At 42.4% G+C, this 7,822-nt stretch overlaps 1 pseudogene; it reads right to left on the bottom strand.

Moving 5' to 3' along the window:
- Positions 1-7,343: 7,343 nt before the first annotated feature.
- On the bottom strand, positions 7,344-7,453 carry LOC119473016 (annotated as a pseudogene).
- Between the last annotated feature and the right edge of the window lie 369 nt (positions 7,454-7,822).

Here is a 7,822-nt window from a genome sequence, read left to right as displayed (position 1 = left end):
AAAATTACATTGTGCTTCTTAGTAAGTTTTAATTACTTGTTTAATCACTTATTAATCTAAAATTAAATGATATTTGCTTAAAATTGGGTTTCTTATTTACCATACAAAAAGAAGAAAATGATTTTTTAATATTTTAAGGAACTGGAAAGATGGCATTACTTTCAAAAGGGCTCAAGTGTACATAAAATGGAAATGTCGAGATAGCTGATTTTTGCAGTCACATATGATCTGAGTAAGTTTGATTTTTCTGCCATAAGCTCAATTGGCAGTTGTAGCATGCCTTAGGAACTTAATCTTTTATCATATTAGTAGATAATTAGATAATTATTAATTATCTTAAGTATTCAAAAGTAGGACATTGCTGTAGTCTTCCCCACTCTTTCATTGCACAGTCCTAAGGTGACCACTTTTCTGCCAAAGACTACCTTGTTAGTGTCTGTCTCATAGCCTATGAAACCTTCCTCTATCCTAAGACCTGTCTTCTTACACTGTACATTTTTCTGAACAAGAAGAATTGGGCTTAACCTAGGGGAAAAAAATGTGATAACATATGAAATAAACAAACGTACAGGTCTCTTGACTGTAGAAACCCTGAATTGAATTTATGGATTCTCAAGTCCTAGAGATCTTTTACAATGACCTGTCTCCAAACTCAACATCTTGGTGTTTAAACATTCAAACACCTACCGGGAAGGAACTGAACTAAATGACCCTTCCAATTTCAAGATTGCATGTTTCCAACCACTGATGTTTTCAATATTAATCCACGCTGAATTCTTGCATGCTGGTTTATTGTTTTTAATGTTAAAACACGTGAAATGTACACTATGGATTATGTCCACACCAGAGGAAGAAAGCAATGTGTAAAATGAAGGTAACAGGAGAGAACTGTGAGACCTGGGAGGTAAGAAAAGCTATTCAAATTGAGTTTCCATTTGGGCCAATTCCATCAGCTTTATAATAACTATGGCTTGGTTTTTCCACCCAAAACAGGATTCCATCTTAGTAAAGCCCTGGAATTGATATAACCTTGCTTCCTCCTTAGTCTTGTTCTCCTATGTATGCCAGTTGAATGGCTATAACCTAAAATGAATTGACAGGCTAGTCCATGCATCTTCATAGCTCTGTAAAATCCCTCTGGGCAATTCTTTATAAACAGAAGTATTGGCCATGTAAACATTGCATTTTAGTTAAACATTGTATTGAATCATAATACCTAAGTACTTTATATATTAATGTCAGTATCTATTTATTATATATGTTACAAATAGACAAAATTCAATTCTGTGCTGTTGGACAGTGGTTTACTTTGCCGTTCCCTCATATTTTAAGAAACCCTATGATATGTTTAAGAAACTGTCATTGTGAGAGGCTCTAATTGCATGATATTGGCCCTCTTGGTTAGGGTAACATCCCAAGGGTTGAGAAGGGGCTCAAAAAAAAGCAATCCTTGGGCAAGTCACCCATCCTTTCTTTTCTCACTTCTCTTTCAAGTCACAATTCCCACCTTCACATATGGCAGTTCTGAAAACAAGCCTCAAGCAAAGGGCTTGGCGATTCTGGGATAATATGAACCACCAAGTACTACTGCTATCAAATATGATGTTTTTCTGGGAGAAAACAACTCCTCCAACCTATTATCCATCATTGCCTAAAAGGGTTTCCTTGGTAAACACAGCTGGAGGTTTGCCCATTTTAAATGATGCAAAGAATCCACCTCAAATCTCTGGAGTTACTCTTCTGTGGTCTAAGAGGATTACTAGGCAATAGCTTCCTGGTAACCAGTCTCGAATACATTTTCATTACCTATTTTCTTCTAGTGCCTACACCCACCTTACAAAACCATTTCTCTGCCCTCAGGGTTCACTTTTGGAAGTCAACACATGTTGGTTCTTACTAGGGTATGGCCCCAACCCAACATGATGATGTGCTCTCTTTCTCCCACAAGCTACCACTGTTTGAGGGCATGGTAATTCAATGTTCAATTCACTCAGTGAGGTTTTTGATTGTTCCCAAACTTTTTCTATTAGATACAGTAGGAGGAGCATGGGGTTACCTTGGCCCTACCTCATGATTTAATACGGTTCTCAACCTTGGCCGCACATCAGAACCACCTGGCAAGCTTTAAGAAACATTGACACCTAGACCCCACCAAGAAGTTCTACTTTAATTGGTCTGGAGTATAGCCTGGGCAACAGGATTTTCTTTAACTCCGAAAGTATTTCTAATGTACAGGCAAGAATATGAATCAACTGGAGTAAGAAGACTTGATTTGAGTGCTGCCACTAATTAGCTACATGGCCTTGAGCAAAAGAAATATTCATTTATCCAACAGGTATTCCTCGACAGCTTGCTGCATACGAGGCAGTGCTAGGGGCTTTATCTCCCAGCCTCTGAGATAAGTGAATTGGACTCAACAATTTATTCATTCATTCAGCAAGTAAGCACTGGGTGCCTATTACCTACCAGCACTGTGCCAGGCACAAGGGATACAAAAGTGAACCAGATGGACAAAATCCCTGCCCTCATGGGCTTACAGTTTAGTTGAGGGAGCCATGACCACATACAAGTAGTGAAAAAGTGAATAGCAATGGCATATAAAGGATGGGAAGGATGACGGGATGAACGGACTGGCAGCCAACATGCCAACAGTGGTGGGAGTGAAGGAAGTGGGAGGAATGAAAAGAGGTAGATAGGTTCCAGAAATAGTCAAGGAGTTAACATCACCAGAACTTGGTAATGTATATGATATAAGGGCTAAAGCATGAAAGGGGAAAAGGCCAATTCCCGGTCCCCAGATTGATGGGCCATTCACTAGGATCTCAGCCACCCCAGGAAGTTGTGAGGATCTAGAGCTTAAGATATATGAAACTCGAGGAATGAAACCAAACCCACTCCATCAGGCAGAGGAGGGACCTTAACTAAGAAATGCAATGTCTCATATAGGTGACCATCTCTCCACCTGGACTGGGTCTTTGCATACAGAAAGTGGTGGCCATTAAATAGTTCATTCTCAAAAAGCCAAGGCTGAGCAACTTAAAAGGGAAAAATGAATAGACAAACCAACTGTGAGCATATAATGATGTGAGGTAGTAGGTTCACTGTGGAAGAGGGGCCTTGCAAAGTGTGGAAGCACTTAGGGAAAGAATTCTTTCTCCATCTGGGTGTAGACTATGTTGTCCCTGAGAACCAGTATTTGTCCTTGGGAGCTCTCTGCAAGTGTGTGTGTGGCGGGGGGCAGGGGGAGAGATGCCCACAGCTACAGTCAGACAAGCTGAAGAGTAAAGACATGCATCTGTCCCTCACCTTAGCATGCAGGTCTTGAGGGAGAGAGAAAAGATCTATACCACCCAGGAGACGGGGCAGAGGTCCTCCCATTGACTAACTCACACTGGGGGAAGGGTCCTGCTGAGGGAAGAGGGATGCTTCCTGGGGGTGAGAGCGGCCCCATTGGATGAACATTTCCAAAAGGGGAGAGGCAGAGGTGGAAGAAGGAATGGCTTCCACAGAGACAGCTGACTTGAGGTGGAGGAGGAGAGCCAGGGCCAGGACAGGAACTAGGGTGTGCTTCTAAGAGTCCCTCTGTGACAGCTGAACACCTCAAAGGCTCCGGCGATTTTACATCCTTCCCTTCACAGGCGGTTTTCCCCTTTGATGTTACTGAAACCTTACTCACAGACTGACAGACCCGCATCACAGTCTGGCTGTGTCGGGGAGGAAAGTGAGAGCTGGGACTCGCAATCACCACCACACCGCCCCCCCGCCTCCGTCTCCCCGCAAAACTCCCAGACACACCACACCGAAGTGCAGGTCCTCTTAGGGTTCCAGACCTCCACCCACAGTGAAGTTCTTTGCGCCCCCTGGTGGAGCCGGAAGTAACACGTGACTCAGGGAAGCCAAGAGATGCCGGTGGATAACTTGGGAATGGATCGAGATTCAATGTGACCTTTTCCCAAATACCATGGTGCGGAAGCCAGCCCTTAAGAGTGAGATGGAAACTTCCATTTGGTTTACTGAGGAAAACACCAGGCAGAGTGCCTGGTTCGGAGTTGGCATTCAGTAATTGGTAGCCATTATGATGATTATAATTATGATTATTATGATTATTGAGATGCAGTTGCTGTAGAGATTACTGTGGCCTTAGATGATCTGGGAATGATTCATAGAGGAAGAAGTCCTGCAGGCTCGAGACAAGTGCATTGTAATGTGGTGGGCTTGGGCCATGATAAAAAATCCAGCTCCATTTTTTTTTTTCAATCACTGCTCTAGTCAAGGCAGACCAGCTCCAAATCAATCCTCCCTTTAACCCCAGCAACTGAAGTTCATACACAACACATTGAGATCATAAGCCTGAAGATTTCTGAGAGGTTGTATTTCTTGCTCCAGAAAGGCTTATCCCTGCCACTGTACCGCTTTGATGCTGTTTCTCTAAGGGTCAGCAGATGCCTCACAAGGCTCGCTGTGCTTCATGCTAGAGGCCCAAGGAGGCCAGAAGATGCTGCAGGAAGTGAGAGAAAAAACAGAGCAAAGTAGGACGACAGGGCAGGGTGGGGTCAGAGAAGAGGTGAAGATAAGGCCACTTGGAATCTTAACAGGAAACCGGTGAATGATTGAAGAGCATTCTTTTACTAAGGGACGAATTACACAACGGCAGCAAGTGGGCACAATGCAGGGACTCAGGACTTAGCAGCAAAGCTGTTACCACCCCAGGTCCAAAGGAAGGGTGGTTACCAGAAGGAGAGAGTAATATAGGCAGGCTTCCTTGAAAGAAGCAGTGACCTTAAGGCATGGGACAGAATCAGCCCAAAGATGGAACTGAGCAGAATAAATGCATAAATCTCATTGCCCATCCACCCTCGGCCCCCCAAACATAACTTCTGATACTCTCCCTGGTTCAACCTCATCTGGAGGCCTGTGGACTAGAGAATTCCGTTGATGTAATCCATGTAAATGAAGCTCATAGGCCACAGAGCAAGGTGGAGAAGAACAAATAGAAGATCGCTGGCACAGCAGAGGAGGGACATCTAAGGATTGGGATTGAGTGCTGGGTTTCTTTTTTTGGGGGTTAAGAAGGTAAGACCTCAGGCCCATCATCAGCAGGATAAGTGAAGTATAACTAGCCTAGAAATGGTGATGGCTTTATGTTCACCATGCAAATCCTCTCGTTTCCTCTGGGACAAAAGGCAAGCCTCATTTTGGAAACAGTGATGTCCCGGAGCAGGAGTAGGAAGAGAAAACCCTGGAAAAGAAAACAACTATTTGGCAGTAAGAGAATAGCAAGGAGTAGAAAGTGACTATACAAAGTGTAGGTGGCTCCTTAACAAAGGGCCCCAGCCTGGAAATCTAGGAGTGCAGTGAGGGGCAGCGAATGAGGTCCAGCTGAGATACTACATTTGCCATCATAGTCCAAGATGTCACTTTCTTTTCTTTTACCCATCCTCCTCCTGGAAGTCATACAAACTTTTCCCTAACACGGCTGTGTGTGTGTTTTCACTTGTCACTAAATGATCAGTATTCGGTGAAATGCTTCTATTTTGGGGGCATTAACATCTCTAAAACAAGACTCAGAAAAGCAGAGGGAGGCAGCTAGGGGCTGCATTTAATCTTCTCTAATATAGCACTGTGAAGGAAACTGGGGAATGAAAACATAGTCATTTAGAAAATGGTTGATGAGTCACTGATTGGCACAGGGCAGAGAAAAAGAGAAGTCATTATTCATTCAGAGTATGCCTGGTCTTTAAAAATAGGCTCATCACTCTGCTGCAGGGGTATCTGGGCTTTAGAGACTGAGGGGCATAGGCAGGGAGCAAAGGCAGGGACAGAAACTGCCCAAGGCAGTCAGGGCCCACTCCTCCATCTCGATGTATCTCAGCCCTTGGAAACCCTCCAGCTCTAAGAAGCAGAAAACAGCTTAATGCACCTTGTTCTTCCTGTAGCTCTTTCTTGAGACTTTACTAATGCTTTTTGGGAAACTTCAGGTTTGAGGGAACCAGGCCAAGGAGAAGAGATGGCACTTTTTGTGAACATGTTTTTGCCAACAAATGCAACACTCCATTACTTGCAGAATTCCTTTGCCAGGTTTGGACTACCCAGGTCTCCCTGCTGTTGATCCCCTGCCATTTATTGGCTGTTCTATAATTTCACTGATGGAGGTGGGGGGATTTATAATCTATAACATTAGAACATAGTGAAATGTTTACTGGAGGCGGAAAATTAAAGCCCTGGATAAGCAGACATTTAAAGGTTGCCTGGAAATTTTGTTTCTGCATGTGTTATAGGAAAACAAAACAAAATAAAAACTCTGCCTAGTAAGGATTTTGCCTTTGCCTAATAGTTATTGGGCCTTAATGTACAGATATGGGCAATAGGTGGGGGCTTGAACTGAAAACAGTTTGATCGGTTTGCAATGGGAAGTGTTGAGGGTGTGTAACTTCAAGGAAGAGAAAAGAAATGGAAAAGAAATGGGGCTTTCATCATAACCCAATAGTTATGATGATGAAGTTATGATGAAAGGCAAGTGAAGAGAAATTTGGCTGAGTGCTATGAATGGAATTCTTCTTTACATTTTGTGGATACTGCTGTAAAAAATTTAAATAGGTTTTGAATCATTTTTGGATTGTTAGAGCAGTGTATCTGCTGAATATGCACTGAGCTGAGGTGGACACTAGAGTGGCCCAGATTTATGCAGATTACAAAGGTGGCCAGGCATGGTGGCTTATGTCTGTAACCCTAGCACTTTGGGAGGCCTAGGCAGGAGGATCCCTTGAGTCAAGGAGTTTGAGACCAGCCTGGGTAACATAGTGAGACCTCATCTCTACTAAAATTTTTAAAAAGCAACAACAAAAAGCAAAGATTAAAGTACACCCCTTCCATGCATATGTGTGCACCTCATGCACACATACAGCTCTCTTATGCTACATTTTGGTTTGTTACTTACTTACTTAGTTGTCTTTGCTCACACTAGGATAAACTTTCCTACTCAAAGTAGGCACAAAAAAAGAAAAGTCTGATGCTGGAGTAGAAGAAAAAGTAGAAAGATCTGCAAGGCCCAAATTAATCTCTGCCTGGAATTTTATTCTGAAAGGGCAAGAACAGCTGAGACAGAATCTTCTAACTTGTGGTTCTTCCATTCTTTGAGAAACTGCTATGGGGCTGAAGATAAAAGAGTGACTCAATAGCCTGCATACCAGTGAGGGATGTTTCTATTTTATTGAGAACCGGCAACTGCAGTTATTTCTCATATAACATTATTTTAAATATTATTATGTGCACAACATACAGTTTTACTAATAGGTTCTTACATCCTTATTCTTCATCAGAGTAAACAGTATGTAATTTTTTCACATCAGATGGGTAATGTGTCAACATCATAACAAGGTTTATTTAAAGGAGGCACATCTCACATGTCAGCATGAAAACCCAATCATGATGCTTATGAACCACAGAAAACAATGTACTTGAATTTTATGCACATTTTTAGTTCCTCAAAATCCTGAACATGGGACATAGAGAATAGAAGAATGGTTACCAGAAGCTGGAAAGGGTAGAGGGGGATTGGGGGGTGAAGGTGTGGATGGTTACTTGGTACAAAAGAAAATAGAAAGAATGGATACGATCTACTATTGATAGCACAATAGGATGACCATAGTCAATAATAACTTTATTGCATATTTTTAAATAACAAAGAATGTAATTGGATTGTTTGTAACTCAAAGGATGAATGCTTATTCGTTGTCCATGATGTGCTTACTTCACATGGCATGCCTGTATCAAAACATCTCATATACCCCAGAAATATACGCACCTACTCTGTACCCACCAA

Source organism: Cebus imitator, unplaced genomic scaffold (genome assembly GCF_001604975.1).
Source record: "Cebus imitator isolate Cc_AM_T3 unplaced genomic scaffold, Cebus_imitator-1.0 Scaffold128, whole genome shotgun sequence".
NCBI lineage: Eukaryota > Metazoa > Chordata > Mammalia > Primates > Cebidae > Cebus > Cebus imitator.
Note: the sequence above shows the minus strand (reverse complement) of the source record. Positions and strands in the feature narration are given on the sequence as shown.